The following is an 11,741-nucleotide window of genomic DNA, read 5'->3' on the forward strand; positions in this document are numbered from 1 at the left end:
ATACTACTGTGAAACCACTGGGGGCCTGGAGATTTTAATTTGCTTTTTGATTAAGGGTGTCCTTCCTCTTGACTCCTACCATGTCATCACAGACATGTGAGGGGGTAATATTGATAGAGTGCTAAATGGGAAGTGGTATCACAAGAACCCAGTTGAATTAGAAGAGTCCCCTTCATGTCTTTGGCTCGGTTGTCCACGGATAGAGCTCATCTGAATTAGATGTGTCTGAAAATTCAATTACTCCAAATGGAAACATCTGGATCCCTTTTTCTTCCTTTAATCCTTTGTCCTGGTGACTCTGCCAGACAGTCCATATCCCTTGTTGGTTTGGAAGGAAATATATAAGGGCATAGTTAGAAGTGGGGGTAGCTGATGGAAATGTGTCCTTGCCTGTTTTTTCAGTCTATGTGGTCACTTTCCTTCTCTAGCTACTAGAATCACAGATTTTTATCAGAGTGAGAAGAACTGTTTGTGTAACTCCATCTTTTATAGTAGAAGGAATTTCTACCCAGCAAAATTAATGAGCTACTCAAAAATACATATGCAATGATAGCAGAGCTGTACTAGAATTTTTTCTTTTTTGATTCTCAATCTAGAGAATCAAACTTTTTACTACACCAGATTCTAAATACTGTCTGGAAATTAGTTATTGCCTCATTTCAATCTGTCTTACTGGTATTGGATTGATTTAACCTATAGAAAACAACTGCTCATTTAAAATATTTGAATGCTATAAAAAATAAGAAAGATCCCCCCCCACCCAAATTTGCCTGATATCTTTAGTAGATGCTGAGGGATGAGACTGACTTATTTTTTTCGTGGAAGATATCAGCTGAATTCAAATAGATGTGTTTTTGTGTGTTCATAAGCTAGGACAGAATCAGAGAAAAAAAGTCTGACAAAGAAGATCATGAACCATCAAATACATCTCATCCTTGCTCTCTAATTCTTTTCATAGAAAAAGAAAAGTTCTGGGAACAAAGAATAAGGAAGAGGTAGACATATATTTGACCTGTGGTTTTAGATTTAACTTAGGAGAAGCAGAAAATAAGATCTCATTATAATTATACCTGTAGGGGATACAGACAGTCCATTTAGATAAGCCGAGTGTCTAGTTTTCTAAACTAAAAAGAACAGTTTTGATTCTTTGGGCAAATCATGACATCATGCAGTAAAGAGGTTACAAGATACTACTGACCAAGAGAAGTGATTTTTATACAAGCCATCACACGTCTCAGAATACTAAAAAGATATGTTAAAATCTATTTAATCCTATTTTGGACATAAATTCTTATCTTCCCTTCATTCCAAAAAAATGTTCAAAGTGACATTTCTGCTTCTAGCACACATTAGAAAATTATGTGAAAATACATTTGGTTCATGTACAATATTTTGAAAATCTTTATTGAACCAGTTACTCTAGGGTGTAAATTGATCTTCTCATCTCTACTCGCCTTAAGGCTCAAATATGATGTTGGGGTTGTAAGAGACAAAAGGAAATAAAATCTAGAGAGAACAGAGGCTTGACACAAAGGCTCCTTCCATTCAGCAAAAGAATAAGACCAGTAAGAGTGCTTTGGGGTGGAGGTGGGGGAAGGCACAGAGGGAGAGAGAGACAGGAGAGGCAAGCGGAGATGGAACACAGGAGACTGGTGCTGCTTCTCCAGTGCCTAACCTAGAGACTTGTGGAGAAGGGGTATTAGCGAAACCAGGGAGCTCGGGGGACATCGAAAGTAGAGTTCTGCATGCTGTGCCTCCCATTTGGTTGCCTGGGAGAAATACACTGGGCAGGGTGTCCTACGCCAACATGGGGTGGGCCCAGCAGCATAAAGAGAGTGGACAAGTCTGGCCAAGGAAAGCATCATCTCCCTAGCTTTCAAGTGGACAACCCAGAAGATTCCATATGCTCCCACAAAGGAAGCAATGGAAAGGATGGTAAAGGTATGCATTGAGATCCAAAGCAGCCTGCCATGAGGCCCACCATGGTAAGAGGAAGGGGACCTCACAGAGAATTTGCAGAATTCCAGGCTCAGGAATCAGATGGAGGATATGGCAGATCCTCTTCATACTGTTCATAGGGTTCTCAAGGCAAGAATGCTGAAGTAGTTTGCCATTCCCTTCTCCAGTGGACCACATTTTGTCAGAACTTTCCACCACGATCCCTCCATCTTGGGTGGCCCTACACGTCATGGCTCATAGTTTCATTGAGTTAGACAAGGCTGTAAATTGAAGAAAGCAGGGAAAACCACTAGGCCATTCAGATATGATCTAAATCAAATCCCTTCTGATTACACAGTGGAAGTGACAAATAGATTCAAGGCATTAGTTAGATCTGATAGAATGCCTGAAGAACTATGGACAGAGGTTTGTAACACTGTACAGAAGGTAGTGATCAAAAATATACCCAAAGGAAAAAAAATGCAAAAAGACAAAATGGTTGTCTGAGGAGACCTCACAAATAGCTGAGGAAAGAAGAGAAGCAAAAGGCAAAGGAGAAAAGGAAAGATATACCCATCTGAATGCAGAGTTCCAAAGAATAGCAAAGAGAGATAAGAAAGCCTTCCTCAGTGATCAATGCAAAGAAACAGAGGAAAACAATAGAATGGGAAAGACTAGAGATCTCTTCAAGAAAATCAGAGATACCAAGGGAACATTTCATGCAAAGATGGGCACAATAAAGGACAAAAATGGTATGGACCTAACAGAAGCAGAAGATATTAAGAAGAGGTAGCATGAATACACAGAAAAACTATACAAAGATCTTTATGACCCAGATAACCACGATGGTGTGATCACTCACCTAGAGCCAGATATCCTGGAGTGCAAAGTCAAGTGGGCCTTAGGAAGCATCACTACAAACAAAGATAGTGGAAGTGATGGAATTCCAGTTGACCTATTTCAAATCCTAAAAGATGATGCTGTGAAAGTGTTGCACTCAATATGCTAGCAAATGTGGAAAACTCAGCAGTAGCCACAGGACTGGGAAAGGTCAGCTTTCATTCTAATTCCGAAGACAGGCAATGCCAAAGAATGTTCAAACTGTTGCACAGTTGCACTCATTTCACATGCTAACAAGGTAATGCTCAAAATCCTTCAAGTTAGGCTTCAACAGTATGTGAACCAGGAACTTTCAGATGTACAAATTGGATTTAGAAAAGGCAGAGTAACCAGAGATCAAATTGCCAATATCATTGGATCACAGAAAAAGCAAGAGAATTCCAGAAAAACACCTACTTCTGCTTCATTGACTATGCTAAATCATTTGACTGTGTGGATTACAACAAATTGTGGAAAATTCTGAAAGAGATGGGACCACTTGACCTGCCTCCTGAGAAACCTGTATGCAGGTCAAAAAGCAACAGAACCAGACATGGAACAACAGACTGGTTCCAAATTGGGAAAGGAATATGTGAAGACTGTATATTGTCACTCTGCTTATTTAACTTCTATACAGAGTACATCATGTGAAATTCCAGGCTGGATGAAGCATAAGCTGGAATCAAGTTTGCTGGGAGAAATATCAATAATCTCAGATATGCAGATGACACCACCCTGATGGCAGAAAGTGAAGAGGAACTAAAGAGCCTCTTGATGAAAGTGAAAGAGGAGAGTGAAAAAGCTGGCTTAAAACTCAACATTCAAAAAACTAAGATCATGGCATCCAGTCCCATCACTTCATGGCAAATAGATGGGGAAATTATGGAAACAGTAGCAGACTTTATTTTGGGGCGGGGGCTCCAAAATCACCTGAGATGGTGACTGTAGCCATGAAATTAAAAGACGCTTTGCTCCTTGGAAGAAAAGTTATAACCAACCTAGAGAGCATACTGAAAAGCAGAGACATTACTTTGCCAACAAAGGTTTTTAATGTACGGTCAAGGCTATGGTTTTCCCAGGAGTCATGTATGGATGTGAGAACTGGACCATAAAGAAAGCTGAGCACTGAAGAATTGATGCTTTTGAACTGTGGTTGGAGAAGACTCTTGAGAGTCCCTTGGACTGCAAGGAGATCAAACAAGTCAATCATAAAGGAAATCAGTCCTGAATATTCACTGGGAGGACTGAAGCTAAAGCTGAAGCTCCGACACTTTGGCAACCTGATGGGACGAACTGACTCATTGGAAAAGACCCTGATGCTGGGAAAGGCTGAAGGCAAGGGGAGAAAGGTACAACAGAGGATAAGATGGTTGGATGGCATCACTGACTCAATGGGACATGAGTTTGAGCAAACTCTGGGAGCTGGTAAAGGACAGTGAAGCCTGGCATGCAGTAATCCATGTGGTTGCAAAGATTCGGACACAACTTAGAAACTAAACAACAACAATGGCAGATCCTCAACAAGGTCTCCATGAAGAACCTAGATGGGATTAAGGAAGCAGAACGGGGCCACTTGGCCCTCCCAAGATGGGAAATAAGAAGAAAGGAGCAAGTGTGTGTTCATAAGCCACAGATTTTATGGTGGACACCGGAAGGACACTTACGTTATTCATATCTGAGATGGTATGAGTTTAACTTCATAAGCACTCAACATATAGTTATTCAATATTTGGTAGCATACAGTTTATGGTCTTAAAGGTAGGATAAAAGTCCTCGCTGATTCAAAGTTGCAAGGCTCCCATCTACTGGTAATTTGCTTAAATTTCAGGCACATGATTCTTGAAATTGTTGACAATTTAAGAAGAGCCAAATATAATACACAGTGACAAAGAACATCACAATTTCTCAAAATTGCTCAAAATTCTTGTTGATGTTCAAAGGTCAATTGAGAATTTCTAGAGAAGGGTATAGAAATATGAAACAAAGATTTTATTTCCAAGTTGTTTTCGGTATTATAAAAGTTCCTTCATCTTGGAGATCATTGTTAGAGAAAATATATACATAGGGGTTAGAAAGGTAATAAAAACCTTTTGAGAGGAAAAGCTGTAAGGACTGATTACCCTCCAAGAATTTTAATAGAAAAAGATAAAAAACAATCATGTAGTCCTACTAATAACTGTCTAACAGAAATATAATAAGCCACATATGTATTTTAAATTTTCTAGTGGTCACATTTTAAACATGGGTGACTATGGGGAGAGCGTGACTCGGCCAAGCACTTGGACTTGGCTCCTTCATTTCCAACATGGAAGAAACTTACATGGATACCCTGGACCCTGAAAGGCTATTACAATGTCCCTATGATTTAAAAAAAATCAGATATGTGCCTGCAGATTTCCTTATCATCTTATCAAGTACAAAAAGAATAATCCTGACTATTTAAAAACTCTGGCTATCTGCCCCTTCAGTGCCTACCATCAGGCTCCTCTGGCTGAAATCAGGCATATGTCAAGCTGTGATGACAAAAGCTGTATTGAGCAGGATGTAGTCATCCAGGAACCTTGGACAAGAGACTCTGACCGAGCGCACAAAACAGGTGCCCTCCTCAACGATGAACAGGGGGATAAAGATTTGTAGGAACAGACCGGCACCCCATTTGTCTGGAGGCACGGCCAACTACTGTGGTAACCACAGCCCTGCCAGCCAAGCAACATCGTTATGGAGCCCGAGTGATGTGGCTTCAGGCCTGCAAGTTCCCAAGCCTCTGCCATGGAAAAACAATGGAAATGCATAGTAACTGAATATCTATCTCATCAAATGAGAGGCCCTTGCTTCTTCCTGCTACAGCGGGTTCTTCATTTTTTCCCTCCTAATCTAATTATAGAAAGATAAATTATCTGTGACTTTCAAAGTGACAAGTACCTTTTTTTCTCCCCCTCTATGAGTGCTGACTCATTTGATGCAAGAAAGAGCCCTCATGCTCAGAAGAACTGTTTCAAATCAACCATCATTACAGATAACTTGAAAAATAAATTAAAAATAAGAAGCAAAAAGAAATGAGTAAAGATAGTCTCAATAGTAATACTTTGTCTAATGTAAGGTATCTAAAATATTTCTCATTTCAGATATAATCAGTATAAAAATTATTAATGAGATATTTTATAGGCTTTTTTCATACTAAGTCTTCAAAATCCATTATACATTCTACACTTAGAGTATATCTCAACATAGATGCTAAATATTCAGTGGTTAAAGTAAAATCCAGTCCTACCAAAATAATAAATTTGTGTTTAACAGAAAAATGTTACCCTACTACCTTCTATTTTAAATGTAAAATACATAAAATTTTTAAATACTTAAAATTTTTTTTTTGTCACATTAGCCATATTTCAAGTGCTCAACTTGAATGGCTAGTAAATACCTTGTTATACAGCAAATATCCAGGTTGATAATTAGCACAGGTACAAAACTGATGTACACTGAATGAATGCCTGAATAACTTGTCTGAGTTCCACAGTTTACTAGCTGCTACTTTCATATTTTTACACTGAACAATTATCTGGGGCCAATTGGATATGAGAGGAAAGAGAGAAAGGAGCCAAAGAGTTTGGGAGGAAGCCATAAGGAGAATTAGAGTGCCATGGACACAATCAGAAATACTGAGAAGGAAGACTTGGTTCAAAAGGGAAAATAATCAATATTGCAGTTCTGAACGTTCCCTGCTGTGAGGAATACAGCTCCTAACAAAGCTCCCAGTGATCATCAGTAGCACCAACAGAATCTACCATCACAACTGCTCATACCTCTCGATCCACACTGTCCAATGGCTACACATAATCCTGTCCTATCTGGTCTGAAACCGAAGTCAAACTCCAGCTGTACTGTGCTTGGCATCAAACATTAAAAATCCAAATTCAAAAACTAAAAGAAGGGGAGTTTAAGTATAGCTCTCCCCATCAAATCTTGCAACATGCTCTTTTGGTAATAAATATTCTAAATACTGATCCGGCCGGAACTACTGCAATGCTTCGTCATTGGTGCCTGGAGCAATTAGATGCAAAGCCATTAGTCAAGTGGAAGGACCTCCTCTCAGGACAATGGAAGGGTCCTGACCCATTATTAACTAGCGGTCAAGGATGTGCTTGTATTTTTCCACAGGATGCAGATTCTCCAATTTAGATCCGGGACAGGCTGATTCGCCATGTTGCAGTCCCCCAGACATCCGGTTCCCCCATTGCTTCGATCACAAAAGAGGAGCCCACCAGAAGGGGAGGCAAGATAAACATCGAAATCCCAGTGAGACTGACGGGGCTGCTGCAGCGCGAACTCCAACCAGAAAATAATTCTACTTATTCTGTTTTGGCTTGTCTACCCTCTCGTTATGTTTTTCTCTTTACCAACGATTCTGGAAAACTTAATGTACATGTGACTTTCACTGGTGGACCCAATATAGTAACTTGTGAACAATGTATGCTCTCATCTTGTTTAAACCCTCAATATAATGTTTGCTTCTTTGTAGTGTTACAACGTCCACCTTATCTTATGATGTAACCACTTATTGATATGATAATTTTGGTCTTTCTGTATTACAACAACCACAGGATTTAATGCGATCACACGGTTTGTGGGCTTGCTTATCCTGGGAATAGCAGCTTTAATAGCAGCAATTGCTTCTGTTACTGTGGCAGCAATATCATTGACTCAACAAGTGCATACTGCCGAATATGTTGATACCATGTCTAAAAATGTCTCTTTAACTCTAGCAACACAGGAAGCTATAGATAGAAAGTTGGAGATGAGGGTAGATGCCTTGGTGGAGGCAATAATCCATATTGGGACTGAGTTACAGGCTTTAAAAGTGAAAATGGCTCTTGTCATGAAACGCTGATTACAGGTGGATATGCGTGACATCTTTAAAGGTAAATGAGACAGATTATGAATGGGAAAATATCAAAAATCATATCTCAGGTGTTTGGAACAGCTGGCATTGGTCTGGACTTAGGGAAACTTCATAATCAAATACAGACCCTGGAACACTCTCAACTGGATTTTACCACTGCTGGAGCAGCTAATGACTTTTTTCACACCTTCTCTAACTTCATTTCAGGAAAAAACATTCTGTCTAATCTGTTGGTGCTTTCATTTTGCTTCTCATAATCATTCTTCCTTATGTTGTCAGGATTCTTTGGCAGAATATTCAGAAGCTCGCAACTGAGCTGCAGTTGGCTGTTTTAAGAAATAAAAAAGGGGGAGATCCCAGGAGCTGGCATGAGAAGCTCCACCCATGGCAAAGGTCATGAGAAGGAGGCTCAGCATACGCAAAGGCGGGATCGAGCCTCAGGAGTCCCCCTGGAAATTCTTGAGCATCTACCCCCAAAACCAGAGTCTGCCTACTTTCTGCTTTGTGCTCTCACCTACACCTCTGACTTTACGGGGGGCTGTCCCCCACTACCTCTCTCTGAAAAAAAGAGTTAGCTTACAGCTCCAGTTAATAAAGTTCCTGGGTGTGACCGTGTTTCAACCTACAAACTCCTTTGGAAGTCCTCTAGCCTGCCTGAATAGGTTTTTCCGGCCCCATGTGATTGTTCAGAGCCTCCCAACTGTGAGAGGCATGAGATGTTCTAAACTGTCTAAATACAGATTCCTTTGAGCAGTTAAAAGATTGATTAGAAATTGTATTGGTGAAGGGTTTTTCACTTGTTGGGCCAATGTTTGCTGCTAAGCTTCCATATCCCTTATCTGCTGTGTCCCTGGCAGTGTATTGATTAATATAATTGGTGTAATTAGTAGCTTTAATGTTTGTAACCTTGGACCCTTGAGTTAATTCTTTTTCTCGTTGTAGCCCACCACACCTTTGCCCTATAGGAATGCAACTTTATCTAATGCTTTTGGAGGGTGGCACCTGACTCATCACCTTTAGAGAAAAATAAGTTTTCTGAAGAAAGGGTCTTAAAATGTTAACAGGCCTCCGGGCCAGAAGATGATGCAAATCACCTAAACTTTTGCATATGATAAGTTTGCAGGAAGAAAGCCTGGCTTACTGCATGACTCTACCCCTTCCCCCATTATCCTCGATGCATAACTTAAGGTATAAAAACTACTTTGGAAAATAAAGTGTGGGCCCTGTTCACCAAAACTTGGTCTCCCTATGTCGTTCTTTCTCTCACCTTCTGGCTGAATTATTCAGCCTCTTTTCTCCACTGAATTTCCTCACTGAGTTATCCTTATTTCAGCCTCTTTTCTCCACTGAATTTCCTCACTGAGCTATCCTTATTTAACCACTCTTTATATCCTTAATTAATATTTAATTAAGCAATTGTTTCCTGATCCTCGCCGACGCCATCCCCGCTTCGAATTCCCTGGATCCACCGGGGCTGGACCCCGGCAGTTGGTCTGATCCATGATTCTCAGGATGTCCGTCTGAATTTCACACCTACGTCTTTTCTCATAGATATTCTGAACCCTAAATGTCAACTGCTGCCTATTCTGCTCTTCCTAGTGCTTTCCTGCCATCCTCAACACAACCTTTTGCTTCTGACCTTCTTCTAGTCTATGCCCCTGAATTTTGTTACGCCCAGCCCTATCCCTCTCTCTCTCTCTCTTTTTTTTTTTTTTCCAGCCAAGCAACGTGGCATATAGGATGCAGGATCTTAGTCCCCCAAGCATGAATCAAACCCATGCCCCCTGCAGTGGAAGCAGGGAGCATCAATTCGCTTTTTAATTTTTAACATTATAGAACAAAACTGAAGTCTATTAATATTCTATGCTTACATTTCTTAGAGACAAACAGAAATAAAATTCATGAACCAAAAACTGAAAACAAACAAACAAAAAAAGAAGAGTTTATAAATACTAAATATGGATCTGAGCATTAACAGCTGAACAGAGAATGTAATTTTCAAGTGATAACAAGTCCAAGTCACAGGCATGACTTGGACTTCAAGTCATGTCTGTGACACCAGTTCACCTGGGTACCTCTGTATCTGTGGTAGGCATCCTCTCAGATGACCCCCAATGATCCTCACCTCCCAATGTCTATGTCCTGTTCGGCATTAGCCCAACAGAAGACAGCAAAAGTGATGGACTATAACTTCTTCTGATAACGTTCCTCTTGGATTCTCTTTCTCACTTTCTCACTCACTTATTCTGAACAAAGCCAAATGCAGTGTCGCAATCTGCCCTACAGAGAGGTCCACATGGCAAAGAACTAGGGACATCTCAGACGAACAATCCATGAGGAATTTTGGAAGGAGTGAATTTGGAAGCAGAACCCCCTCCAGTCAAGCCTTCAGGTGAGACTTGTGCTCTGGTCAACACTTTGACTGCAGCCTTGTGAGATACCTTGGAGTTTTCCAGGTGGCTCAGTGGTAAAGAATCCACCTGGCAATGCAGGAGCTGCAGAAGACACAGGTTCGAACCTCGAGGCAAAGACAACTAGCTAAGTTGCATCCAGATCTCTAACCTACAGAAACTGTATTTTTAAACTAAGTTTTGGAGTAATTTGTTACATAGCAAGAGATAACTAATACAGCCTGGAACCCTAGTTTTCTTATAGAAAATTCATGCAATCTATCCTATCTACAATGAATTGAATTTTGGACATTTCAAGTGATCACAAGATATTCAAACCAGAATGTGTACAAGATATTTGGTAAAACAGACCTGGAGCCTAAGGAACGGTTAGCATCAAGGTTAAAAAAGGAAGTCATGACAATGTGTTGACTGTCTTTGAAGACTTTGAAGGTAAATATGAAGCATTTGTCAAATGGATAAGGGGAATAATTCTTTTCTTCCCTTGTGAGTCTCACTTGGCAGAGAGAAGGGAGCTCATGAGAAACATTTGGGGAAATTTACCAACATATACACAGCCTCACCTTTCCCCTTTAAACCAGACTTAAATCAGAATCTCCAGGAAGAAAATCCAGTTATGTACATTTTTCTAGGTTCCAAGAGAGTAGAATTTAGAAACACATTAATCTCTTATATAGAATTCCATACGGGCCAGATCTGTTACAGGTTCAATATAACCAAATTTTCCAGAAGGCCTTCATTATAACACAAGCATTTCTTTAACAAGCTAGCATCATAGCACAGAACTATACCACAGTTGATAGCATAAGTCACCTTCTTTTGTACTAAAAGTATCCTCTAAAAATGATTTTCAATGATAAGTGACTTATGCACAGGAAGTTCTTTTAATACCTCACCTAGCCTCTCACTGAGGCAATGAGAAATCTGAAGTTTCATTATGATAGCCTTGAGGATCTGTAAATTATTTCTAGATGCCTAATAGAAATTATATTTTTACCAAGGATAAAAGCTACAGGCTAACTAAAATGTCGTGTCTTTAATTAAACACAGATTAATCACTATACCTATTACTAGCATATTATTAATATTACTATTATCATATGTTAATCAGTATCAAGATGGACAGTTAATGACCCAATAAAAACTACCTACATCAGTATCCAATCTTGATTTTGTAACTAATCTTGAACCTAATACAAAATGACAGCCAAATTAAAGTGAATCACACTTAAGTATCTCTAGACACTTTTGAATTTTCTTACTAGCAGTTAGTATAGTAGAAAAACCAAGAGTATTAGAATCAGAGAATATTAGAACCTGTGCCGTCCTATCTGTACAAAGGGAATTTCCAAACGTCAGTTTTTTCATCTGTTATATGGGGATAATGCTAAAGAATGCTGGGAAATTAAATGAGAAAATGTGGCAGCCTGCTGCTTAGCAAATAGCACAAAGCTTAGCACATACAAGTTCAACGGTTGTTGTTACTGCTTCTTTTCTTTAGTGCTTCTTGGCAAATCAAACATTCGTGCAATCTAATATACTTGTAAATCTTGATGAATATAGACCATTGATTATAATTAAGATCAATAACTCAATCTCCCAAGACAAAAGAA

General features: G+C 39.6%; 1 pseudogene; it reads left to right on the forward strand.

Annotated features, from left to right (window-relative positions):
- Positions 1-5,122: 5,122 nt before the first annotated feature.
- LOC109558181 (gametocyte-specific factor 1 pseudogene) lies at positions 5,123-5,611 on the forward strand (annotated as a pseudogene).
- The last annotated feature ends 6,130 nt before the right edge of the window (positions 5,612-11,741 follow it).

This window comes from Bos indicus, chromosome 4, assembly GCF_029378745.1.
Source record: "Bos indicus isolate NIAB-ARS_2022 breed Sahiwal x Tharparkar chromosome 4, NIAB-ARS_B.indTharparkar_mat_pri_1.0, whole genome shotgun sequence".
NCBI classification, from domain to species: Eukaryota; Metazoa; Chordata; class Mammalia; order Artiodactyla; family Bovidae; genus Bos; species Bos indicus.